Source organism: Crocodylus porosus, unplaced genomic scaffold (assembly GCF_001723895.1).
Source record: "Crocodylus porosus isolate Cpor-Errol unplaced genomic scaffold, CroPor_comp1, whole genome shotgun sequence".
Lineage (NCBI taxonomy): Eukaryota > Metazoa > Chordata > Crocodylia > Crocodylidae > Crocodylus > Crocodylus porosus.
The window spans coordinates 4801113-4828422 of record NW_017728939.1 but is presented as its reverse complement, the minus strand read 5'-3'; the positions used below and the strand labels follow the sequence as shown (position 1 = coordinate 4828422).

Below are 27310 nucleotides of genomic sequence, written 5' to 3'. Positions count from 1 at the left end.
ACAAGCCTTGGGTTAGGATCCTGAGTTAATTACAATGTCAACGGATTAGACGTGAAGTCCGCTCTTGAAGTGGGTGAGAAGGACGGAGGATTTAATTCCCCTTAAACAGATGTTTTGTGACTCCCTCCATTTCTTGTCAACCTCTCAGCCTGATCCCTGGGCCAGCTGGTTTCCTATAACACAAGCCTTGCTCCAAAGCGTGCACACATCTGTCAGCCCCTGGGCTTGATACTGGAAGCCAGCCCTGATGATGCTGTGCTCAGAGAAGCATCTTGCAGGAAGGGGGCTAAGGGGTGTTGAAAGGTTTTTGATTGCTTCTTGCACCCCACTTGGCCTAGAAGAGGTTTGCAGCTTCACCCTCCCCTGGCAGAGCCCAGAATGATTTTGCTACATTGCTTGCATTTTTTTTTGCATGCAGCAGTTTGCAAGAAAGGAAGGAAGGGAGCAGGGAAGTAAAGTGAAAAAAAAAATCCAGGGCTGCAGCATAGGGGACCACACGTAGCCGGCAGTACAGCCAGGCAGGGTGCTGGGAGCAGCTCCAGCAGGTGCAGGTAAGTCTATGGGACTGGGAGGAGAGAGGGGTTGGAGGGCCAGGGCTTGGGGACCATCCCTGCACCATCAGGGCCAGGGGCCGAGCTCTGGCCAGCCCACACCAGGCCTGCACCAAAGGGGGGTTGACGGCACAGGAGCAGTCTGGGCGTATTAGAGCTTGGTGCATAGCTCAGGCCATCAGGGCTAAGCTCTGGTGAGTCTGGACCAGCCCCACTCCATTGAAGCAGAGGCCAAGCTCTGGATGCCCCACACACCCCCTTCCCCAAACACCCACCTCCTGCCCTCGTTTTTTTCATGTGTAGCCTTTTTTTAGAACAGTCTCCATCCGCTATGTCATAGTATTGTAAAGCATGACGTTACAAGTAACTCTAGAAGAGAAATCACAACTCCTTTGTCCCTTCAGGCGTTTATACACATGCGCCAGGAGTGGGGGTGGGGGGCGCTTTAATTAGAGTGCCTCCGAGAGCAACTCTAATTAAAGCGCCTGGAGTGTCTCGTGATCAGCGTCCCCGCACTCCCAAACGCAGCAGTGGCGCTTTATTGAAAGCTTGTTGATCGAGCTAATTGCTTGACGATTTGAGCCCAGGCCACCATGCACATCCACACCCACCGCCACCACCTGTTTTTTAAAATCCACCACAATGAGGACTAAGTTGAACAGGTAGAAACTGAACAGCACCAAGTCTGTCACCTCCACGGTCACTGCCAAGATGGCGAATATCATTGTGGCAACCCAAGCTTACAAATTGCAAACCGGTTCTTCCTAAAGCAGGATCGGTTCCTCACGGTGAAAAACATTTGCTCCAATGGCTCTCAACCTTGTAAAACTCAAGGCGCCCCTCAGAAAGTGAGAGCTCTTTGTTTTCACTCATTTTTTGACAATGGAAAAATAATAGAGCAATTTTTCTGCTGCAAAGAACTCAAAACAACCACAGCAGGGCTGAACATTTTTAATACTATGGATTCCTATTTGAAATCTCTGGGTTTCTCTCATGAATCATGTTTTCACACTTAAGAGAGCTAACATTGTGTGGCACTCCATGGCACCCTTGAAAAGCTCTCAAGGCAGCCCAGGGTGCCCTGGCACCCTGCTGCAGGATCACTGCTTTAGAGGCAAGGGAAGGAACCCACGGGAAGAAGTATAAATGGCCTTTAGGAAGGCTATTAGCAGTGACGACTAAAAACAGTGCCCTGAGAGGTGTATACTGGGGGGGATGCTAATTAAAGAGGACGACCAGATTTGCAAAAGAGCTCTGACAGATTTCCAGAAGTGCCCAGCAGCCCCCGCTGTGACACCTGTAACCAAATACCCAGGGGACCTCCATGCCCAGTGTGCCCAGCTGCTTCGAAAACTGGACTCGGTGTGTATTCCTGCATAGGAAGTCTGAGATCTGTCATTTCTGTGAAATTTTGCTGGAAAGGTTTTGAATAAGTCGATGTAGAAAAACACTACATTCTAGCGTAATTTTAATGCTGAAATTTAACCTTTCTATATTTCGGCCAAAATCCATTACCAGATTAGTGTGTCATCGTCGGAACATGCTGGCTGCAGGCAGTTCTGGTAAGTCAATGGGCATAAGCATGACACAGTACCTACAGCCAGCAGAAGTCAGCATCCACCTCTCTATCTGCAGGGTTGGAAAATGCAATTCAGACTACAGATACAAGAGTTAATGGGGTCTTGAGGAAGCACAGTTGTCATTAAGCGGAAAAGAAATTCCAAAATAACTCAGAGCCCCCAACTTTTAAAAGAAATAGGCAAACTGGATTCAAACACGAGCTTAGCTTGCTATTTATTTCCGTCCTTTGCAGGCAGAAGATAGGCCAGGGAAAGAGCAAAAAACAAAACAAAAAAAGAAACCTCATACTGCAAAAAAGCACCCATGCAAAAATGTAGCAGTGAGACAGGAGCCACAGCAGAGCTGGGAGCCGCGGAGATAACAAGCACCACTGATCCGAAGATAGTTCTTTCCTCCAAAGGAAAACTGATAGAAATGATTTTTTTTGTTTTGTTTTCCCCCGAAATGTTTCCAGGGGGAAAAAACCTGTATGTCTGATGGGATATCCAAAGCAGTAATAGTGATATCTTGCTTTACAATTGCACAGCACTGCCTCTCATTTTGGGACTGCGCGTTCTGCTTCTCTTCTGCAGAGCAGGACTCCTGGCTGGACCACATCTCCTGCAAGGCACCGCTTGCTTCCCCCTCAGTGAAGAGCGGGCAGGCATGTCCCTGCCCCATGGAGGAGAATGGGAGCATAAAGACTCTTCAATTCCAGCTCTCCTGAGGCAATGTGGCAATTGAAACATTTCCATTTTCATCCAAAAACCAGAGAGCTTGGAGTTTGGGCATTGCTTTCCTAAAGACAAAATGTCAACATTTTCTAGAGAGAGGCGGACACTTTCAGGAAAAATGCCGCTTTGTGAAAACCCCAGTTTTTCATTTAAAAAATGGGTTTAAATGGAAAATGTTTTAACTGCTCCAGTGCAGTTGCACGCTGAAGGGGCAGCCACATGCCAACACAAGAAGCATGCAGGGGGCATGCAGTGACGCACGGGCTCGCTCATGGGGAATACAGAGAGGGGAATATTTGTGGGCCGCACCTGTAGCGAGCGCTGGGCCCAGCACTGCACACGCATGTGGGACAGCTGCCACATGGAGCTGTGCTGCCCCCCATTCAGTGGCACTGAACTTGCAGGGACTCTTACACGTTTTTTGCATAGGTTCAATCCAATTGCCTCGTGAAATTCAGCTGTGTGCAGTCAGCTCTTCCCTCACTCCATGTGCCCAACTCATGCAACGCACTTCTAGACGTGGCTTGTGCCATGCAGCGCTAGAAACAGTGCTTTGGAATCAATTATATGTGGTGGTGCAGAGCAAGCCCTGCTGAGAGTCAGTCACTTCACTAACCACAGCAATTCAATGCATCTCCCTTGGCCGGCTCCATGTCTCACCACCCGACTGAGACGGAGGCTGGGCCTGGCAGTGACTGACGTGTCAGAGCACAGGGAACAGCTCTGTCCTTTGGACTGGGTTGCCGTGGGCTGGCTGCTTTCAAAACCTTATTGCAAAATTGCCTTCCGCTAAGAACAGCCGGAGCTGCAGAGCGGAGAAATTTCACCTGCTCCAAGGGCACTGTGGCTGGCTGGTCCCAGCCCCACTGAGCGTGCAAACCATCATGTTTGTGCACAGCACCCTGCCAACTATGGCCTTGCAACCGAGGCCAGACAGGATGCTCAGCTGAGACGAGCGCGTGGAACGCAGACACAGGACATAGGATCTCATCTCAGGCTTTGTCTTTCGCTTCACGGCAGCAATGCCTCCTGACACTGGTCCAGTTTGCGCCGGCCTGTGCTTGGCATGTGTGTTCAAGCCCAGCACCCTGTTAAATTTTCTTGAGGTGACCCCTGATTTCAGCTGGTCATCTAGAACTGTGCACTGCACATACACCCATCCACGCACACGCAGGAGAGGATGGTCTGCCTTTCCAAAGCCTTGTAACAAAACAGCAGGGTCATTTCCACAATACTCATGCAAAACTGTGCTTTCCCCTCCAGATTTTGCAGGTGCCAGACCTTTGCTGACCCGGTCTGGCTGAAAGCTCACTCTCCTCTTTCAAATCCCTTCCCTAGACACTTGTTTTAGCCAGGCTTTTGATGCTGGCCTGGTATTCTGGTTGTTGAGAAAATCGGATAGAAAAGAACAATGTGGGAAGTGGGTGCAACCAGAGGCATGAGTCGCTGGGTGCAGAGGCCAGGAAAAGGCCTGCAAACCCCTTTCCCCCCATGTTGGCCCCCTTCTGAGGACATACGTGGTGTCTTGAGGGAGCCCATTCTCTGGAGGTGAAGTTTCAGTCTCACAATTATCGTGGTAGCACCCCAGGCCACCCAAAACTGGATGTGCCTCTTAGAGTAGATACTCCCTGCCTCAGCTTTCATAGGATCATGCCTCCCAGCACCCGTGACAGAAGAATAACATCCTCTGCGTCATATCATCCCCACATAGACATTCTGGTTCATTGTCCTCTATTGCTTTGTTGTGTAGGCCCCGAGATGCGAACACTCATACACATACTTAGCAGGAAGCCAGGGGGTCAGGACATTAGAGGTACAGGTCTTTGGGACAGGGATCCTTTCTTTGCGGCTCCTGATAAAGCACCATGTGCTCCTCTGGCTCCATATAACCACAGGAGCAGGTAAGTGTTATTCCCATTTTACAGAGGAGGAAACTGAGTTTGGAGAGCCCCTTCTCACCTTGCTAACGCCACAGTCAGAATACTGTTGGCTCCATAACTCCACTGACCTCAGGTTAGATTAAAGATTAATGCACCGACCCCAAACCATAAAGCAAGTCAGCAGGTCCATGGCGTCTTCCAGACCATGCTGGCTCCCTTACATACCTAGAGTCTAACTGCAATATGCAGAGGTGGGAAAGACGAGTGCAGTGATTTGCCATGTTCACATAGGAGGTAAGTGGTGTAATGGGGATGGGGACTCAGGTATCCAGATTTCTAAACTAAAGTTTCCCCCCTGTTGGCCCTGCTGCCTCTAAACAAGTGGTTCTCAAACTTTTTAGACTCAAGGCACCCCTCAATAGCCTTGAGGCACCTCTCATTGGACTCAAGACATCCCTCACCAAATGCTAGCTCTTAGCTTTGCTCATTTTTTGACTATGAAACAATAATACAGCAATTTTTCTGTTGCAAAGAACTCAGGAAACACAACAGGTCAAACTGTTTTCAACCTTCTCGGTTTCTATTTGAAATCCCTGGGTTTCTCTTGTGAATCCTGTTGACAAACTCACAGTGCTAACACTGCAAGGTACCGCATGGCATACTTGAAAGGATCTCAAGGGACCCCAGGGTGCTGTGGACCCCCGGTTGAGAATTACTGCTCTAAGCAATGGGAGGTATGGTAAAAAAACAACCCACGGCATTGGAGGTATTGCTGCAAGCACTTCTTATTTATTACAGACTCTCAGCACTGCTTTCTGGCCCTTGTGGGTGTGCTGAAAAGATCAAAGCTGGAATAAAATAAAACTAATCAAAGCCAAAGCGCTCCCTGTCATGTGGGGGTGGTGGGGAATTAAGCGGCTGTTCATGAAGTCCTTTTCACCTGGGGTTACTGAGTAGTGCTGCACCTAATGAAGTGCGGTGTCCCCCGCTCAAAACCCATTGGGACTGAAGGGGGAGGTGAGCCGTGTGGTTAAGGCGCTGGCTCAACTCTTAAATCGGCCACCGAGTTCCTCCGCCAGAGAGGGCAGGTGTCTGCTCTTGTCTTGGTCAGTAAAGTGGGAATGGTGATGCTTCCCACATGCCCTTCCTCATTCATTCCAGCTGCAACGTCTTCAGGGCAGGCAGGCTCATACTACCGGTGTGCACAGCACCCTGCCTGGGTCCTCCAGGACTTACGGCACTGCAAGCGAGTCCCTCCCTCGACAGCAACTCAGCCAAGTAAACAGGGAGTAAATGGCTCCAATAATTCACTTTCCACTTGTTCCGGGACCTGGACCTTGAAGAGCGGCAACACACAGGAGGCTTTCCCCTGCTGCCCCTGCCCTGTGCATGGAAAGACTGCTTCCCCTTGCCTCTAGCATCTTCCACTAGCACCAGCCTCACTTTAACACTTCTCAGCAGGAGAGCTGTTAGAGTTTGGAAAGTCATGCTGGCCCCCTGTTCATCTTTGTGCCCAGAGGGGCAACGGAGGTTGAACGGGGGAAGGGGTATATGAAGAGAGGGGCTGATTCAGGACCGAGGTGCAGCAGTAAGAGCATGCACGCTGCACTCTGGTTTCCTGGGTCCGTTCCAAATCCACAGCTCCCAGCAGCGGTGGCTGAGAGGCCTGGATTGAGTCACGCACGGTGATGCAGGATGGCTTGGCGCTTTTTCCTTCCCTTCAAGGGTTTTGCTGTTGTTGTTGTTGCTCTTTGATACAGTATATGTTATAAATAAATGGAATAGCATGTGCCTGGTCTCATTAGGATGCGCTGCCTGTGTTCCTGGGATGGGGCGATGTTTTTGGAGTGGGTGTTAAGGAGAAGTTCTCTAAAGCTTTATGCTTGGGACGTGCAGTCAGGATGTTCACAGCTTCCAGACTCAAAATATCGGACACACAATAGCAGGGGTAAAAAAAAGAGAGAGCGAGCGAGCAAAACCTACACTGGGTTTGACAGCACCTAGCCCATAAGCAATCAGTTTAACTTAATGCTAGAAATATCTGGACCAGCGTGTCTCAGTTTCAGCAGGAGGAGAAGGGTGTGAGTCCGTGGGAGCTGGCAGTAACGTGTTTAGTACGCCCCTGCCTTCCCTCCCCAGTCCCCATGCCTGCCAGGCAGGCTGGAACGCACCAGCACACTGGCTCGCTGCAGCCTTAAACAGGCTTGTCCTCACTCTCCATCCCTTTGCTCACCAACTTGTGACTCCTGCACTGGGCAAAGTGGGGTTTGTATGTAGCCCCCAAGCCACAGAGGCTGAAAGTCCTCACCTTAAAAGACAATCTGGAAAGGACTTCACCCCAAACCTCTGTGCAGATGATTTCCAACCTCGTGCCACTCACAGCACAATTGCCAGAAAGTAGAAACCACCTGGAATTGGCTTTGCTCATGCTCTCAAATCACCCAGGACAAGCTACGTCGGCCTCCCCGCCAACAAAAACAGGCTGTAAAATGCAAATGGCTAACAAAGGTTTATCTGGAACTCATACAGGGTACAGAGGCTGAGGCTGAAGACCATGGAGCTGCTTGCAAAACAGGTCCCAGAATAAGCATGCCCCACCCCTGGCCCACTATGCCCCATCTACCAAAGAACTGAAAGCAATCCCAGCTCCTCTCCTGCAACGGCCTCACATCATTTATGTGGATAATAATTATGCGCAAGTGTTAAGAGACCCAGAATGAACTTTAACTTCTCTCAGTGCATTCAGGAAGCACAGGGTGTTTGCAGTGAATAGGAGCTACAGAAAAAGGGGCAATGGATGGGAACTTAGCATGGGAGAAAGGACAGGATGAACAATAACCTTTATGACAATAAGATTTTAAGATCCAATAGCGTATCTCTATCCTGATGTAAACTTCATTGACTGTGCTCATTTGACACCCCGAGAGTCATTCCTCAGCAGCATGACCTGTCTTGCAATAATGCCGAGAGGCCTCCACTGAGACCACAGCTCCATTGTGCTTTGTGCTGCGAAAACCCAGCGAACACAGTCACTGCGAGGAAGAGCTTATAAGCAAACACAGCAGCTCAGAGAGCAGAGGCACGGAGGAGGATGTGCCCTGGCCAGGGCCGCAGAGCTGGTCAGCAGCAGAGCCACCGATAGAGCCCTCTCTCCTATTTCCCAGGTGAGTGTCCTGTCCCCTGAGCAACACTTTGTTTTGAGGAATCTATGCTGCATCCCACCACATATCCCTGACAAGCCTGTTGCAACTCATTTGCAAATGAAAACAACGCATTTCTTTTTGTCCAAGTCATAAAACAATTCAGTTAAAGATTTGATGCACCATATTATACCAGGGAGGATAGAAGTCAGGGTGAAAAATGGTGCAGGTAATATCAGCAGAACCACAACTGATGGACAACTAACGTGCAGTTTCCTGCAACTTTCTGGGCATGTTCCCCTCCTAGGTGAAAGTCAGAGGGAAATGGTAAAATAGACCCACTGCACAGCATGGAGGCAAAACAAATGCAGAAAACATATTTCCAAGACGCCACTCATCCAGTGATTCAGACTGTCCCAATCAGCTGATTAGTTATAGACATTTCAAGGGAGGAGAACTCATGAGCTCTTGCAAGCTGTGAAGCCAAATGTGAATGAATTGGAAAGACCAGGAACCAGGACAAAAACACCAAAGGCAACTTTTATTTCCTGACGGATTATATTTTATGTAGCCAGTGGCTGCTATAGGAAATCTCCCGTCTAGGTGCTCCAGAATCTTCCCTTTCTCATGGTTTAAACGTATCCATCACTATCAAGTGGTTTTATTATCTGGGCACAAACTAGAGTTCTCCCTTCAGTGTTTGCAAAAAATTCCATGGTGGTTCTGGTTAATAATGCAAAGCCATCCATGATGGCATCTGTAAACCATCTGTCTCCTCTCAAAGGTGTTCCCCATCTATCTGGAGGATGGAAACTTGCTATGCATTCATAGCCTCAAACAATGGTAGAGCGTCGTCAGTGTATGTGCCATGTACCCTTCAACTCCTTTGTTAGCTTTGGAGTTGCATGCACACACAAAGGACAAAACTAGGACATTCCAGCTCTATCATTAGCTTTGGAAACTCCTTCTGCAAATGATTCCAGCACAAGAAGTGTTACCAAAAACCACTTCTTGCATCTCCAGGAAATTTGGTTCAGCATTTGTCGGCAGCTTTTTCTTCCTGACATAGCATTATTTTTGGAGTTCCAGGTTTAAAATTTGCGGTATTCAATGCTTAGTGATTTTTCCAGGCTGTGTATTACCATTCTTCGCATCAGCAGGGTCTTGCTGCTGCTCTTCTGGTTGCCGATACGTGACAGCAAATTTGTGAACTGCTGCACAACCTAAATCTCCTGTGCGAAAGCCAAAGTACATAATCTTGAATGCTTAGTTCTTTGACAGTGAAACTAGCTGCTTGGGATGGGAAACAGTGTTTCAGTGTTTATTCTGCCGGTCATTTAATTTTAATGTCATAGCTCGAAAATCTGGTCTTTCTGGTTTTGCTGTGTCTTTTGATCTGCATTTTCACTCTGTTCCAACGGTTTAGTACTATCATCATTGGGCAACTTAAAGGCATCAGGACAGTTAATTTTATGGCTGTCAAGAGAACTGTGCTGGCATGTTTCTCCTTTCAACTGATGGTTTCCTGTTCTCTAGGGCTTTCCCTGGACACTTCCTTCAAATCAAACATCTGTAACAACTGCAGCTGTGTCTTCCAAGCTGACCCCTCTTCCATTGTACAAATCATTTTATAGCTGCATTTATACTTTTCAAACACACTGGCTGTTAATCTGCTTGTAGATATGTAAATTCCCCGGGAGCCCATAAATCATTTTTCAGCTATTTGGATAATGTTGTGTGTTTCAGCCTGAACTCCAAGTAATTTAGGCTGAGCAGCGTGTGCCTGGAACCGTCTCATGTTCAAACGACCACCCTCTTCTGAGTCAAATCCCTCCTTAAAACACATTTCTTCCATGAAAACTTTCAACAATAATCCACTCTAGAAACATATCTTTAGAACAATAAAGCCTTACAATTTTTGAGTGCAGTGTTAACAGCTGAGCTCAGGGTGGGTCTTTAGATGATGGTCCATCTGTCTCGCTGGGATTATTGGCAGGGTTATGCATTGCCAGTAGGGTCCATAGACTGTAACTCCTTGGAGTAGAGACAAAGGGTGGAGTTTAGGCCTCACTGAAGTCAACAGGAGCTTTGCCAAGGACCACAGGGGAGCAAGGCTTTCACCCTCGCTTTGATTACTACTTCCTCGGTACATTTTAGTCCTGAAACAGGACGTAAATGGTACCTGGGCTTCCTGTTAGCTCTCTGCAAAGAAGTGAATTTCATCACCTGTCTCAATAAGGGCTGGGGCCCTGTGCCTTGAAAGAGCATTTGACCACCTAAAAAGCGTGTTATCTTCCTCGGGTCTCAGGACGAATGGTCACAGCCTGATGGACACGTGGAACAAGAGGCATTGCCCTAACCAGGCCAGGATCCTCACTTGTAACAAACTCCTTTCCAAATGGGGGGGACAACTTGCTGAGCATCCTCCTACTCCCAGGTAGACCTGTGTATGGAGTTATTCTTGCTTTACATCCCCATAATGGTGGGCAGAATCCTACCTACAAATTCCTACTTTGCTAAACAAAAACGATTGCATTTTTGTATTTCAACCCCATGTTCTTGCAGGATCTGTCTGCACTGCAAGTGAGATGTGGCCACTGTACTGGAAGTGTAATGATAGGACCTGTAAAGCAAGCTAGCTCTAAAGAAGTTTGGTCAAGTACAGGTAACAGCCAAGCTGCCACAACACAGGAATTCAGCCTAGACTAATTTACCCACTAACATTTCGATGATTGCAGTGTAGACAGATCCACTGTCACCCAAGCTACCTCAACTAACACTAGCATGGTGATGCCTCCACATACCATGATCATACCTCCTGCTGCCAGCTCAAACCTTCCCTGGAATAGTTTTGCACCTTCTCCATTGTGCAGTGAAAGGGAAGCAATGGTATAAAAAACAACACCAACTGGCCACGTCCGTTCACTGCATGCAGGGCCACATGCTGCACTCTCTCAACACCACAGTGCAAAACTTGGCCCAATGGATTTAGCCTACGATCCAGAGCTCAGCATTTTCTGCTGACAAGGATACAGATACGCTTCTGCTAACTAAGGTGACCAACAAAGCTGACACCATGTTACCCAGCACTTTATTACATGGTGGCCACCTACCGATCTCATCAAAAGGCAAAGGTACCTTCAGAGGGAGAAACACATCACGTCTAGATCACTGTATATTCTCCACTACCTCCTAATGGGGGCAGCCTAGAAGAGCATTTGCTTATTTCTCTGATGACAAAGCCATTGTAGAGATCTGCATCAAAATGTAGCACTTCTTTTATAGTCACTGGGCCAAATCCTGCTCTTATTGATACATGGATGAAACTGGATAGTAGCATCACTGACCTCAGAGTCACTCTACATTTCTGTGGACATAACTGAGCACCAGATTTGGTCGAGTCTGTATATTTTCCTTCCAAGGGGACTTCACTATGATGCCATACCAGTGCGTGTGTGTTCCAATGGCCCCATCATTGGGCGGGAGGTGTAAACCCTGTGGGGGCCACCCAAGCTGGCCAGATTGCTAGGGAGGGACCAGGCGCAAGCAGAGTGCCGATCCTCCAAACTAAGGGGCTGAGCAACAAGCTAAGAGTCTGTCCTGGTCAGGAACTTTATGGAAAGAGAAGGAGAAATGATTTTGCATTTGCACTGTGACTTCATGTCCTCACTGCGCACAATACAACCACACTGCAATCAGACAGGTAGCTGGAGTATTGAAGATATACAGCTACCTGAGCTAGCTTTAAGCAAGTTAGCTCAGGAGTGGATGGGTAGCAGCCTAGCTGCCATAGCACAGGAGACTAATAATTTACCCTGCTAAGGCTTCTGCGAGCTGTTCTGGTAAGTAGTATGACAGGCAGGGATGAAAGAGGCACATTTGTTACTGATACAACCTCTGATGACAAAGGAAGGATTTAGATTTGGCAATACAGCATACGTGCACACCGGCGCACACACGCGGTAGAACTGGCATGAAAATACACTCCGCAGAATGCTGCTAATGACTAAAATTTGGTCCAGTTGATTAGACGCTTGACCTTTTTAATCTGAATAGAGGAAAACTGCACATGAGGAAAGTAGCTGTTCCCTTTTGCTGACTGAGTAGCCCAGATTATACCCAATCTGCCAGAAAACATCTGTCTCAGCAGGACCCAGCCTGGGGGTTTCTAACCCCCTGCTCCCAGGTCACAACCAGGTCCTGGGAGTCAGGACCACATCTGTCCTCCCTCTATTACTAAAAGCCTGGTGGGTGGTGTCCCAGGATGGAAAATGAGGAGAATCATTGTTCTAGCTCAACCCTATTCTGCAGTTTCCCCAGTACAGCAGATGGACTGGGTTGAATCCAGAATGAAGATACACGCTGGACTGTCAGTGACCCAACACTTTTCCTTGGCACCTTTTAGCCACCATTTGAAGACAAGTTGTACCCAGGACGATGATCAGGCTGAAAAACACTCACAGGTTTTGGAAAACATTTTGTGGTTGTTAAGGGCAGTAGGGCCTGTTTTGAAGATCTTGCCTGACCTGTTGCATACCATTGGTTGGAGTAGATCACCCAGTTAAGAAAATAGCTTGTGGAAAACACACCCCAGCTCTTCTGGGTCACTTAAAAATGGTTACACACATACAACTCAATGTACTACTTGGAAGATGCCTTTCCAGTGTTTCTATGGGGCCCAGGGAGTTGGCTCTGAGTCGGAGGAGAACATGCTCCAGAAGGTCATCCAGGCTGAGATGGAGTGATTTCAGTTTGGTACATCACCAAAGGGGCCTGTTTTTCTAGGATGTGTCCAGTGCCCATTTTTCGGTCCCTTTAAGGTATCTGAACCCAGGTACCAAGAACACGTTTAATGAGATATCCCTGCCTTTATGCAGTTGTGTGTGATCATAACACACTGCAGTTTACAACCATTAAGTTATCCTCATGCATCTGCTCAACATCATCCCCAATAGCTTTCACATAGGGACTGCCATGCCTGACCTCCATCTGCCCAGTATTTTCTCTCAGACAGTGGCTAGAGGAAGGTATCAGAACCACTGCTCCCAAATGAGCCATTTCTTCTGGACCCGTTAGTTGGAAGCAGGCTAATTCCCTGAAGCAGGTTTTTCACCCCTTTCACCTTCTGGCTTTAATCCTGTCCCATGTAACTTCAGATGGGCCTGCTATTCACAGATATACTTAATCCCTTCTATATCTTACTCAGCTCCTAGCCTGGACAGTATCATGGTGGGTCTGCCTTTCATCCCTCAGTAGGAATGCAGATCCTGTAATGGGCAGGTAACTAGTCCAGGCTGTTGGAAAGTAGATCACCACTGGCGTAGCTACTTTTGGGATCAGCAAGGTTGGCTGTCATCTCACAGAGACAAAGAACAGGCCTATTGAGCAAGACAGCCACGTGTTAAAACAATTTTCCCAACAGGACTGCACTCCAGACTCGCTCTGCAGCTGGGGCTGGAGAACATGGCTCTGTCGGAGTCAACAAAGCTATGCTAGTTCACACCAGCCAAAGAGTTGACTTCATCTTCGGTATGTTGCTCGGAGCCCTGATGCCGACAGCTAGATGACGGGGCCTATAGCTCTTCGCCGGAGGTGGCAGCATAACGGGATCAAGCTTAATGCCATCTGCTTGCCCTGAACAATTGCCAAGGGAAAGTAGCAAGGACCATGAAGCCACTCAGACCCCTGCAGCTGGCATGAAATGAGTTCAGGATAACCCTGTCCCAGTTCATCTCTGCAGCTGGCATCTGCTTTGGTTCTTATGAAGAACTGTCACAATTGAAAGGCTCCAGCGACCCAGCCCCAGGCAGCAGTGATGGTGGGAGCCACCACCCTGACATCTCACCTCTTCTGCGGTATTGGGCATTACACAGACACACAGAATAGGAAGGTCCGTGCCCAGCCCACCCCACAACAGAGTAGCGGCATGATTAGAAATCAGCTGTGAATCGACACGACGCCCTGCCTCTATGGCAACCCCCCGCATTTCCTTACGTGCGCGCCGAACCCCACCGCTGCCCTACTGCCGCGGTTTCCCCCTCTCCGGTTCTTCGCATCTCAGACACTCTAATTGCTACCAGACACCAGGCAGCAAGTTACAAGGGAAACAAGTGAGGCTGGCCTATATAATCTTATTTGACGGTTGTGTGCACAGTCCTATAGCAATGTGTCTAATGCAGACAAAGAAAACATTTCAAAGCTAAGGGAGGGAAAAAAAAAAAGATTTTTGTTATTATTCTTTAAGTCTAAATCACTCTCTTTCAATGATGGCCAGCTCTAAGCACATAAATATATTCATGAGCTCCTTCTTATGCACTGGGAAGGTACAGTTGTTAGGAAAATAAATCCCACATGAAATGTGTTGTGGTACAATGGCCTTGGCATCTGAAACCCATGAGCTCCCCCCACCGCCAGCCCAAGCAGATGCCTAACTCCAGTTTTGGGTTTTTGCGGGGGGTGCGGTTATAAAAGGCTGGCACATCTTGGACACACACCTTGCTGGGGTTATTTGAGCCCAGCAGTCTTTCCTGCCCAGAGCAGAGTGGGGCAGAGCGGACCCACTAAGTACTGACGGATGATCTTACGAGGTCCCTACACTTCTGCGCATCTGTAAACCTCTCATATACCAGGGAGCTGAGGTTCCTCGCCTTAATAGGCACCTGACAAGTGTCTGCAGAATAAATGAAATGGGAAAAATCACTTGCAGCCAGCTCCGGCAGAGGAAACTTGAACTCTCTGCAATGCCACCCAGTTTTGGGGAGGGGACCGTGGAAGGGGCCTTGCCCACCTGCCTCTTCTGGCTGTTCCCCCTACTCCACTCCTGACCTCCAGACCCAGCTGCTCGTTGCCAGTTGGTGGCCTGATTCTCTTCCCAGACTGGAGCATGCCGCTCTCCCGTCTAGGGTTAGCAAGGGGGAAAATCTTGTTTATGCTTCTCTAATATCGCCCTTCTGTTTTGCATTTGCAGTTTCCTCAAAGATACGGTGCAGCCTCTGCCAAGATTCCAAAGAAGATATCCTTAGAAATGTAGACCATTTTCCCAACCAAATTCAAAGAAAACAAATGTCAGGCCAAGGATTGATATGAAATAGTTTAAAAATGAGAAAAAGCTGCCTCAGAGCTAGGTTACATTAAAATAAAGTGCGGTGCTGGGAGACGGGGCTGACTTTTTTTTTCTCACAGAAGAAAGAAAGGGGACGGGAGGAGGCTGAAAGGCAGGAAAGGATATAATTACCTGCCAATTAGGTGCTGAGCTCCTCTCCGAGGAGGAAGGCATTCTGCGCACACATTAGCAAGGCTTCTGCTTTCTGGGTGGCTTTCAACCCAATGGCATCACCGGCTCTGCTCTCTCACACCTTCCCAAAACGCTTTGCCATCACAGCTGCACATCTCAAGAGGCATAGCTGTGCAAAAACACCCGTGAAGCAGCATTGTCGCCCCCACAGCAGAGCGGGATGTGCGGCACGGACGGCTTGCGAGATCTGCTCGTGGGCACACTGGGAATTTGTGGCAGAGCTGACCTCCTGGGTCCCAAGCCAGTGTCTTCATCACTGTCCCACCCACCTACTAAAGTCCCTTCCCAAGGCCCTTGGATGGGCATTCAGGGTTGGGGGACTTGGGGCATATGGAACTGCTGCCTCTTCCAGCTCAGAAGCACTCAGCAATATTGGCCTCCAGGAGATGGCACACGTTTGGCCAGGTATTAACTGGCCTTAACTATATCAGTGGGAAGGGTTTTCCACCAGCTGCCTCAGGAAGGGCTGGCCCATGACACAGGCACTGAGCACCTGCGGGCTTCTCTGCAGGAAGTTCAGCAGAAGTTAAAGTTAGTCAGTGGTTGTCACCGCTTTGCAAGGCCCTTGGGCACGCTGCAGCAGTGCCTTGGGACACACGCGTGGTTGGGTCCATGAACTCCCAGACCAAGCAATACCCATGTCTGCCTCAGAAGGTGGGAGCTGAGGGAAAGGACCTGATTCTGCCACCTCTTGCCTACAAAGAGAGCCCCCATGACAGCAAGGGAACCCCTGGCTGCATGGCGCAAGCCGGCTGCTCAGTGCAGGCAAGGCCTGCAGAAAAGAGATGTGCGCCCAGCTCTGCCTTCTGCACCTCCAGTCATTTCCATGAGTGACTCTGGATTCAGACCAGGGGTTTAGTCGCACACCAACAGATGCGTTCCTGGTTAAGTGATGGTGAAGTTAGCCTACTTGGTTGGGAGTCTGCACTGCGTACGGTTGTAGGGCAGTACATACTGCTATGGGGCAGGCAGCCTGCGGTGAGTATCACCTTCCCATTGTGTCGAAGCATCCCCCGCATTTACAACACACAGGGAAGATCTGCTGCTAGCGTTTCAGTGCAGAGGCTACAAATCGGCAGGCTGTGGTCCACTGCTTGCATTTCCCAGGGGAACCCAGTCAAATCCACCCACGAAGGGGCCAAGTTCATGTTCATCATGGGGGTAAGCTGAGTTTGACCTAGTTTCTGCTCTCCATGACACTGGTGTCAATGCAGGGTAACTTCAGCACAGCTGCTCTGGATGTAGGCCAACACATTGCAGTGCTCAATTCTTCTTTCACTGGCTGGTTCAAAAGCCCTGCGACTTCAGTGGGGCCCCACGTTACTTCTACCTGTGTCACAGAGTTTAGATTCAGGCCCACCATCACTATAGCTAGCACCTGCCCGGTTTGAACCCTGCCTTCAATTCCCTAGAGACCACAAGATCACAGCTGCCTGCTCACATGAATGGAGGAATCACAGCACTCAGGAGACAGTAATTGTACAGGAGAAAGATTGGGAAACAGGCAGTACGTATTGCTCAAATACTGCAGCAGTTTTTAGGAAGTCAAGGCATTAAATCCCAAGGTACTTGCCTCATATTGTGACACAGAGCAGCAGGCCCTTAAACTCCTCGTCAAATGCACAGAAAACCAATTACACAATCAGCAAAGGGCCAATGTTTTAAAATGTCACCTCTGGGGAGGAGGTGCGGGGGTCACATGGACAATAATTCTTTTCTCTCCATGTCCTACATCCAGTAAATCCTTCCTCTGCTACGAGACTTGCAATAATCACATGGGCTCTAATCCTCTCCATGCATCGGAAGGACAGAGACCCTTTTCTTCCTACTGTATATGTCCAAAGTGTTCATTTCACGGGTGTGCTGCAGTACATTTACATATTTAAAGAGCTTAGAGCCGAGGCTTGTATTGAAGGTGTGCTTCATCCCCACATGTAACCTGCTCTCACAAGCTCACTGCTGACTGGGAACGACTCAGGCCGAGGCCTGCACCGCTCAAGTCCCGAGTGCCATTGGTGCTTCCAGGCATCAGCACATGTGAGGTTTTCAACACAGACCACTGAGTCCATAGCTGGACGCTTGCAGCTAGATACATTGCATCTGATCTTCCAGAAGAGTTAAGCATTTGCCGTGCTAAGGTAAAGTCTACAGGAGCTTTTTCTTTGGGGAAAGAAAGTTTAGCTCCTGTACAGTGTCTCAGACTTGGACACCCAGAGTCAGCAGCTGCTTCTGAAGATGCATCCGAGATGCATCTGCAGTGCCAAAGCTCAGGGTGGCCAAGAACAAACCTTTATTTTCTGCATTGTAAATATTCCCTGTGATATGAAGACTGAGGGGAGTCTATGGCAAGAGGGCATCCAGGTTTTGAAATATAAAGGGGCACAAGGATAGCTTTCTAAATGGAGGTGAGGAGAGGCATAAGCTCTACATGTATTTGCAGGAAGAGAAGGGTGTGATAGATATGGAAGGTGCCTTCAGTTCAATAGAGAGCTGGCTTGGTTCAAGGGGGATCTGGCATCTGACCTTGCTAGGATGAACCTCAGATGTCGCCCTGCAGAACCACTCAGAGGAGCTGGAGGATCACCCTGAGAAAGCAAGAGACCTGACAAACCTTGGGGAGGGACAGGAGAGGCGCGTGCTCCCCACTTAATACGTACTGCACCACCCAGCGGCTGGGCCTGCAGGAATGGGTAGGCTGGTGCCCATACACCTGGCACTGGTCGTCCTGGAAGACCCTGAGAGATGGTCTTGACAAACTGCCAGAGCTCAGAGGAAGGAAAGGAAAACCAATAGCAGGTCTGGGACTATAAGCACCCGAGGGTGACTTAGCAAACGCTTGTGGCTTACAAACTCCAGGCCCACTGGACAGAGGGGACTCCAGAAACTTTGATGCCTGCTGTGTCTTGCAAACCTTCTTGCCTAGCCAGAAGAACCCTTGCTGCATGGCAGGCAATAGTGAGGTGCCTTACTCAGTCCAGCTGGAGCAAACCCACTAAGTACTGGCTCCATCACAACCACAGAGCCCAGTGCACAAACCCAGCCTCTCATAATGATCTGTGGCTGTCCAGGGATGTGCCACAAGCCCTGTGTCCACCCTGTGATCTAAGCTGCTGCCTGGCTCCTTCATGCTTCCCAACTGCTGCCCAGCTAAGGCTGGCACCCCAGGTTCACCGGAGCCCACAAGATGCACCCAGTTGGAGTATCACGGGGCAGACTGCATGGCCCTTATGATACTGAGATCAAGGGCTGGACCATAAAGCCTCCTCCCCACTCACCACCCTGTCACTGATCTACACACCCTGAGCAAAGACTTAAACAGAAAGCAGGAACGACTGTAAAAGGAGGCCGAGAGGAACACATACCTTGAAGCTGGTACAAGGTTTGAGGGCAGTCTGTCTGTCCAGGAAAGGCTTCAGCACTGAGGGGAGAAAGAGCAGAGGGAGTCAGTGCCCAGCAGAAGAATGGGAAGGAGAAGCAAAGTCGCTTGACCCCCTCCAAGAACTGGGCCTCTTGCCTGATCCTGCCCTGGCTTTGCCCTATAAGGATGACTGACAAGCCCAGCCTTGGCTGGGGGATTTCATGGGTTTAAAGCATGTGATTTTTGTGTGTTTTGTCGATTAACCCATTATTTTGTTAAATGCACCTCAAGTTCTCTGTCTTGCAATCTCCCTGACTCACTTTCCCCCTGGTACAGTCTGCACGCTCCCAGATCCCAGCTGGTTTCCTTCATCCCCTCCCCAGCCCCAGCTCCAGCCCAGGCCTCCAAAGTCCATTTAGTTCACCCACTGCCCATGCTTTGTGACACCAGGCAGGCTTTGCACATTTAACTCTTGCTTGCCCAGCAGTTATCACACATCTGTTCTACTCAGCCATGAGGGGCCTTCTGCAGATGTGCATGGACAACAGGAGGTCATACTCTCTCCCGGCACCTGGTTCAGGGTGACAGTTCCTAGAGGCATGGTATCTTGGTGGTTACCTAGGTCAGGGGTCAGCAGCCTTTTAGCAGCAGTTGGTCCAGTTAACACAACTGGGCGCAAAGGCAGGGTGCCACTTACAGCCCATTCTCCGCCACTTCCCCACTGTGCTTGCACGCTGGCTGCCACCACCCATTGCCTCTTACCACTGAATTATTACCAACATCCTGGCTTTGCAGGTCAGATTAAAAAAAAATCACTTGGCAGACCAGATCTGGCCACTGCAACCTAGCGGAGTTGCCTTTTGATCTTCCTGCCCTTCTATTGCGCACAGCTTTTCTGCATAGCTCCCTGGCGGTAACAGGGAGGGATGAGGTCCAATGTACTCAGTGCAACAGCTAACGCTGGAAAGCTGGGCCAAGGCTGAGTTCAGCTTCATGTTTTTCTAACTACTTCTGTGTTTTCGTGAGGCTCGTCTTCCAGCTTCCCCCTCTCTTTCCCTCCCCATGGTGCAGGGCTAATCCTGTGCATACTTTGCATACATGCCGTCAGTACAGGTGAGAGGAATCAGGAAAGAACCTGAGCCCAGTGCCAGTTTGATAAGTGGGCACACTGTGCATCTCAAGCAGTGCAGTCCCCAGAAGCTTTGCCAGGTGAGAATGACTCACTTGAAACCCTTACAACCCACTGGCGGGATGCAAGGCACAGCTCGGAAAACTCCTGTCCTTATGCAACAAATAAGGAGACACTGGGAAGCTGGTTTTGAATGCTAAAAGATGACCCATTTCTTAAAAATGAAAAGTGCCTAAGCTTCCTCCTTCCCCCCCTCTTGTCTGTTATGGTGGCTCAGAAAAATTTGCGTTAATCTCCCATTAATGATATTTGCACCCTTTGCACATGGGGGGTTGGGGGGGGGGATGTGTGAGAAGACCGAAGGAGCAAGTTGCAGACACAATTTCATTTCACTGTATTTGTTCTGCCCCTGAAGTTAGCCCCTGAAAACGTGGGGCTGTGGAAGAAATTCTGAGCAATCGTGAGCATTCATAACCCAAGCCCAGGGTTTGTCCAGTGCTGGGTATCATGCTTTTCAAGCTTTTATTACAGATTCCACAAAGTGTTTAATAAAGCTCTGGCCTCTCTCTTTTTCTCAGCTCTCCAGAATGACCATTTCAGCCAGCATCAGGCATTGCTCACAGTCAGGTTCGTTAGCCCTTTTAATGGAGCTGCACCCAATGTTACAAAGAACTGAAAGGAAGGTCTAAGAGACTCCACTGATTCAGAGGGGGCAATGCCAGAATAGCATTTGGCACTCCTACTGCTACAGGATGGTGCCCTCAAAAGTGAGCCACGGCACCCCTTGGCACTGAAGTCTAACCTGCTAGACCTCTGGTGGGTCCTTCATGCCAAGAGACATCACATGTTCGAGGCCCAACATTAGCCTGGTTTCCTGTAGCTCTCAAGTTCTTTTACTTTCCTGGTTGGAAATGAGTGCTATAGCAATGAAAATGGTTCAGGGGCTGGGGCACATGACTTATGAAGACAGGCTGAGGGATCTGGGTTTATTTAGTCTGGAGAAGAGAAGACTAAGGGGGGATTTAATAGCAGTCTTTAACTACCTGATGGTTGGGTTCAAAGGGGATGGAGCTGGACTGGTGTCAGTGGTGGCAGACGACAGAACAAGGAGCAGTGGTCTCAAGTTGCAGCAAGGGAGATTTAAGTTGGATATTAGGAAAAACTTTCTCAATAGGAGGGTGGTGAAGCACTGGAATGGGTTACCCTGAGAGGTGGTGACATCTCCATCCTTTGAGGTTTTTAAGGCCCATCTTGACGAAGCCCTCGCTGGAGTGATCTAGCTGGGGATGGTCCTATTTTGAACAGGGGTCTGGACTAGATGTGACCTCCTGAGGTCCCTTCCAACCCTCATTTTCTATGATTCGATGCTACCAAGAATAAAGGGCTGCGATGCAGATGTTAGAGAGACAAGTGTTTGCCACTGCAAGAAAAGTGTTTACGCTACTTGTGTTCAGTGTGGATAACTTGTGCACAGTCTCCTAGTCTGTCTCTGCCACTTGTGTCCCCCAGCTGGGCATTGGCAGGCAAAAAGGAGGTGCTCTCTGGTCAACCTGCAGTGGTTAGAGGCTAAAGCGAGCCAGGGTAATGTTGCTACAGCAAAGCAGTCTGGATTGGACTCGTAGCCCACCAGATATACAAGCTTCACCGCAGAATGTGTGGGCAGGACTGGGCTTGAAAAAACAAGTGCACTTGTGCACTAGCATCTCAGCATGGTATTTCTGCCCCACCAAGGTTCATGAACCCCGTTGGACACCACTACCACGTCGCATTCATTTCCACAATGACCTAGAACAGCCCTTCAGTAGTTGCAGAAGTGGCACTTAGCAACACAAAGAAAGAGAATTAAATGCAAGTAGAAGCCCTTCAGGATTTCCAAACTGCCCAAGCCCATTCTTGTTTTGTGCCATGGCAGTGTTGCCCGGTGTTTAGGCCAGGGCTTTCTAAACCATTTCAGTGGCAACGAGCACCTGTATCACCCCTCCTAGTGCAACTCCCACAAGAATGCATTATGAGAGCCACTTGTACAAAAGTAGCAAGACTTTCTGACCTCAGACAAGTCCTACGACTACACAGTCAACTTTGCCATGCAACTGCAAGGCATATTGCCCAAAGACACCGAAAGCACCCCAATCTGCCTCAGGTAAAAAAGGGGGGTGAGAATTGTTAGTGTCCTACTGCGACAAGGGTTGTTAAAAGGCACTTGAGGGGTGCAAGGGAGAGGGCCATGCCTCCCATTACAAAAAAGGCTTCTGCCTAACCCATTTGTATGTGCATGGACATGATTTTCACTGACACACCAGGAGGTTCAAATGACTCTTTGCCAGGTAAATTTCTCTAATGTCGACAATCTTGGTTTCTTGAAATGCAGCCCACATGCCTCTCTGCAGCCGGGGCTAGCACGGGAGTCCTGGCAGCCAGACAGCACAGCCCGACCTATACATTTTACACAATTATTGACTACATTTCCAAGCACTGAGGCTGGATCCTTGTCCTCCATGAATGTGCCTCATGGACTCCAGATTTGCCTCGGGCTGCATGAGAGGAGATCCAAACTCAATCCCAAAGAGAAAAACAGAGTCCTGGAAAACCAGACAAGCCAGGAATGCAAGTTTACACCACAAGGAACCATCCCTGCCCTGGTATAGAAAAACCCACAGGCATAAGCCACCGCTTTCCCAGATAAAACAGAACAAGACTTTCCAGCAAAACCCAAGAAGGATGCACAATAATTTTTGCCAGGACGTCATTTGCATTCATTTCCTGCGCTGACTCACCCGCGATGCATGCCTGCCTGGTTTCCTAGCATCCAGCCAGGAGACTATACAGCGTCCCAGCCCACAACCTCCCTGGTGACCACTTTGCAGACAAGAGTCTCCAAGGGCTTTCAGACAAAGCCAAACACCCAAGAGTCAGATCACCCGACTTCCTCGTGGAGGGAGCCGTGAGCGGGGCCTGGACCCTGCTGCCCTTGAGGTGGACGAGGAAAGGGCAAACGGCCCAGAATCGACTCCAGACACGAGGTGGAAGAAACAGCGGCAGAACAAACCCACTCCGTGGGCCAAGGGCAGCCCAAGGACTTGCGGGTGACTGAATGCAGATGGCAGGCACTACCAGGCCTATTTGGTCAGTGTGCTGGGCTGGCTTTGTGAGCATGAATAAAGAATAAAGGTGCTGCTGCTCTTATGCCTCCCTGAGCAAGAGCGGCAGCAAGTCTCGCTTTACGCCCCCAGACACACGAATGGCAGAGCAATAGTGCTGGTTTGTCACCGCACCTCCAGCCTTCTGCCTGGCTCAGCTGCCGTCACGAGACAACCTGCATGTGCCGAGGCCTGTCTCCTCTCTTTAGAGAGCAGCAGGTCCCTTTAATGCCTTGCGCGGTTGCAAATGTTTCCTGGGCACAGTTTGAGCCACCCTGACTGAATAATCATATGGAAGAGGTGAATCCAGAAGGGAGAAGGGAAGCCGAGTGAAAAAGGGAAACGTGGCAGTGTTGTGCCATGCCCACTGGCTCCTGAGGAGGGGGTGGGAGCAGATGCCCCATGGAAACAAGCAGCCTTTTGAAGGAGTGAGCCTATTTTACAGCTCTGTATGAAGCAAAGTTGGGCTTAGCCTTCAGCAGTGGCTGGACAGAAGCCCTGCTCTCAGTCACCACCCTGCCATGTGCCAAGAGATGAAGGAAATGGAGCCCCCGTACAGAAATCTAGGCAGACAGTCAGTGTCCATCATCTGCTGTGTTGCTGCAACTTCCAAGTGTCCAGCCAGATTGTCTTAAGGACCTAGTTCAAGCTCAATCTCTGCAGAATCTGGTTGGCGAAGAGACGCTTCCTCTTTTTAGGAATCATCGCCCTTGTCATTAGCAAGAAAATCTGGTGCCGGTGAGAGCAATTGCAACCTCCAGGACTGTTTTGACATTACTGCGATTTACAAAAGTGGATTTTTCATTTTGAAGTGGCTTTTCATTGGGAATGCTTGCACTGCAAACGGGACTACACTCATACGGCGTTTTGAAGAGACAGCATGCGTTAGGTCCAAATGACAGAGTAGTTTGAAAGACCTTGGTGGATGCTGTTTCCTGAGTTTTTCTTTCTAGAGGAGCCACGGCATACGGGTGCTCCCCTCCCCATCAGCATGGGGAACAAAGCCACATTTCACAGCCTTTATGAAACAACTTCTGCTGTCTGCCTGGCTCTAGTGAAATCGGGAAGTCCAGTCTTCTAGGACCCGGTGGCTACTTGAAAAGTCATGGACCCTAACCTCTGAGGATTATGGAGACACAAGACAGAGTTTGCTTCCCGTGAGTATTACAGTAACACCTCGAGGCCACAAACTAGGCTGGAGAGTCCTTGGCATTGATCTCCCCTGCTCAGGTCTGCCAGCTGCATGGCCCAGCTTCTCAGAGGGAAACAGCCTCTCCTGGAAGCATCCTTTCATTCCTGACTGTTAAGTGCACTGCAGTAACACCGGTGGGTCAGCCAGGGCTTCTTTGTGCCTGGGGCTGCACAGGCTCCTAGCACGAAACAGCCCCTGCTCCAAAGAACTGCAGTCTGAATTGCTGAAGTGGAAGGAATTGTTTGCAGTCTGTTAATGGAAATAGCCTGTTCAAGGTCACACAAGGTGTGCATGGCAGACCTGGGTCTCCAACACTTATCTCCTCCGTCTCCATCCATCCCTGTCCTTAGTTATTAGCTCCTCCATCCCCATCTCCAATCATTAGCCACCCCCGTCCTCATTATCATTGCTCTGAGCAAGCAGCACAGCCCAATTCTGCACCCAGCTGTTCACACAGAGCAAATGCTTCTCAGGACAATCACAGCCTGCAAGATCAGGTCCTTGGTCCATGCAGTGAGCTCAGGTTTCCAGATCCACCATGACATGAGTTGTATTATGCAGGGCTGATCTCCTGTGTGGTGCAGGCTCCCCCCACATATCTTGTGCATTTGTCATAAACAAACAGCTTAAAACCCCCAGAAATGCTAATCTCTAGCTATTCAAAACCACAATCTTATTACCAGGCTCCTAATTCCCACTGCAATCAAATATCTCACTTAATCTATCTTAAAGGGTTCCAGATTCCCAGAGGCCTTGCTTTTCTTAGGACTGGCTTGATCATTGGACCGAAATGCAAAAGCTCCTCCCATCAAGATACCATCATACAGATAGCCACCCTACAAAAGAAGACCAGACTCCTTCAATCCCATGCCCCAAGAGGCCGCTCACGTGCTGCCTTGTAGAGCTCCTGCCAGAGAAGTCTACACGGAGGCAAATTGGAAATAGTTTCATACACCTCAAAACATCCTAGGGAAAAAAAAAACAGTTCTGGATGGAAGCTGAATGCAGCTTGTTGGGATTAAAAGGATGTGGCTTTTAATGCAGGCTGCTATTGCTGGGCCTGCAAAGAATCTGAGATCTAAAGAAACGGAAGCGTTTGGTGTGGAGGTCATCAGAGCCAGACTCCATCTCTTAATTAAGAAGGCCGAGACCCATTTGTTCTGGTTTTCTTGGCGTCTCCTTATTATTGTTGACTCTTTGCCAAACAAAATGTGGGGCCTTCAGGTCAGCTTCCTGGTGGAGGAGAAATCAGTGAAGCAGACCTACTGTGTGTGCTAATGCTGGGACAGAGGTGGTTAGACATGAGCTTTGGACTGTCCCCATTTTCACAGCTCTCAGCCTGGCTGCCAAGGAGCAGCTCTGCTCTGAAAAGGGACTGAGGTTAAGTCAAAGAGACCTAGTGTATGACACAGGATCCTGGGCACCATGGACCTATGGTCTCACCCAGTAAGTGGTAGCTCTTATGTAACAAAGCATATTCTCTTTTCTTAATTGCAACAGCTCCCACCAAAAGAACATGCATCACACAACAACTCACACCTCAGCATTTTTTGAAGACTGTGCCCAGCTCCAGTGCCAAAAGCAGCAGCTTTGTCAAAGTCAGAGTAATAGCACCATCTTGCAATGCCCACCATAATAATATTTATCCAGCAGAAGTCCCTGAGAAAGGGAATTGCATGATGCAGATTCCAAGCGAGGAGAGAGCCACATTCACTCAGGTGCAACTCTATGGTCCCCAGAGTCACAGCGTTTGGCCTGGTGTGACTTCAACCCCGGAGGCTTCATTATATACACGTGCTGTCATCCTTCTTTGACCTACATATCATGCACAGGACCCCTTTACAACGGCTTATATTTTGGCCTCAAATTGCATAAGCTCCCAGTGGAGGCTGGGTCAGCCTCGCAGGAGTGGCCCGGAGCTGGCCAGAAATTTCTGCTCTGTGGAAGGAGAAACCCAGCCAGGGTACGCAGGGGGGTGGGAGTCGTAACTGGAAACAGGACTTCTAAGCCAAGGCTTGCAGCTCCATCACTAACTTGGACAGCCAGGACCATCTAGCCTGCAGTCCCGGCTACCAGCCATCTCGCCGACTTGGTTGGAGACTGCTGGTTTCCCAACAAGCGATGCCCAGGCCAGGACCAGTTTGCTGTCTTGGGGTAAAGAGGTCCTGGGCTTCAGATCAAACCAGTAATAAGGTGAGTGGCCAACCAGCACCTTTACAGTGAGCTCAGAAATCTAGTAGTCAGACAAGACCCAAAGTTAAAATCAATGCAATGGTGTCCCTGCTTCAGATGGAGATTTCTGTCTTTGACTCAGCGGGTGTTTTCTTCCCCATTATCTATTCTAAAAGAAGCTGATTAAAAACCAGCTGTCCCCCTGCCCCAAAAGGAGGCACATCCAGGGTTTATGAAACACTGGAAAAAACTGCCTTCTGCGTGCACCACGGGCTGGGACATACCACTCGTGACTGCAGTGACTGGCAAGGGGCTTGGCCAGGGAACATCTGGTTTAATGCAGCTGTTTTGCTGTCAGCATCATTTGTCACAGAGAAAGGAAGGAGACAGAAGAAACAAGTCATTACCCGACCAGGCAGATGAGAAGCGACTCTGCTCCGCATACCGTAGGCCAAGTCCTGACCACAGACCTTGCCACTGGAGCCCGCCAAATTAAGAAACATGCTACCAAGAAGGGACCCCTTCTCCTAGCAGAGGGGCAGGGACTGCAGCTCATGGGGAAGGCAGTTTCCATTGGGAGGCCCTCACCCCTGCTACAGCATCAGGCCCTTGCACTTGCTCGCTCAGTGAGAGGCAAGGAAGTTTGGAGCCAGGCAGCCTGGATCTCAAAGCTTGTTCTCTCTCCCAAGCCTGTTCCCTTCCCCCATAAATTAGGATGGCATTCACACAAGGTCCCAAATCATTTTAGAGTATCATATCACAGAATCATAGAAGTCGGGTTGGAAGGGACCTTGTAGATCTTCAAGTCCGACCCCCCGCCTGGGCAGGAGAAAAGACTGGACTCAAATGAGTCCAGCCAGGTGGTCATCAAACCTCTTCTTAAAGACCCCCAGGGTAGGAGCGAGCACCACTTCCCTTGGAAGTTGGTTCCAGATCCTAGCCGCCCTGACCGTGAAGTAGTTCTTGCGGATGTCTAATCTAAACCTACTCTCTAATAATTTATGTCCATTGTTCCTTGTCATGCCAGGGGGCACCAGGGGAAACAGTGTCTCCCCCAAACCCTTCTGGTCCCCCCAATGAGTTTATAGACAGTCACCAGGTCCCCCCTCAGCCTTCTCTTGTGGAGGCTGAACAGGTTCAGGTCCCGCAGTCTTTCACTGTAG

The 27310-nt window shown here is 49.4% G+C and overlaps 1 protein-coding gene across 3 annotated transcripts in view; it reads right to left on the bottom strand.

The window, feature by feature from the left end:
- COL8A2 (collagen type VIII alpha 2 chain) overlaps positions 1-27310 on the bottom strand; it is a 141125-nt gene that overhangs the window by 73874 nt on the left and 39941 nt on the right. The window contains exon 2 of one of the 3 annotated variants that reach the window (XM_019547728.1): positions 18522-18577. The exons of 1 other annotated variant lie outside the window; for it this stretch is intronic. The gene's annotated coding sequence lies outside the window, so the exon portion shown is untranslated. Of the gene's footprint in view, positions 1-15099; positions 15265-18521; positions 18578-27310 lie in introns of those variants that run through there. One more of the 3 variants, XM_019547730.1, reaches the window with a different exon arrangement.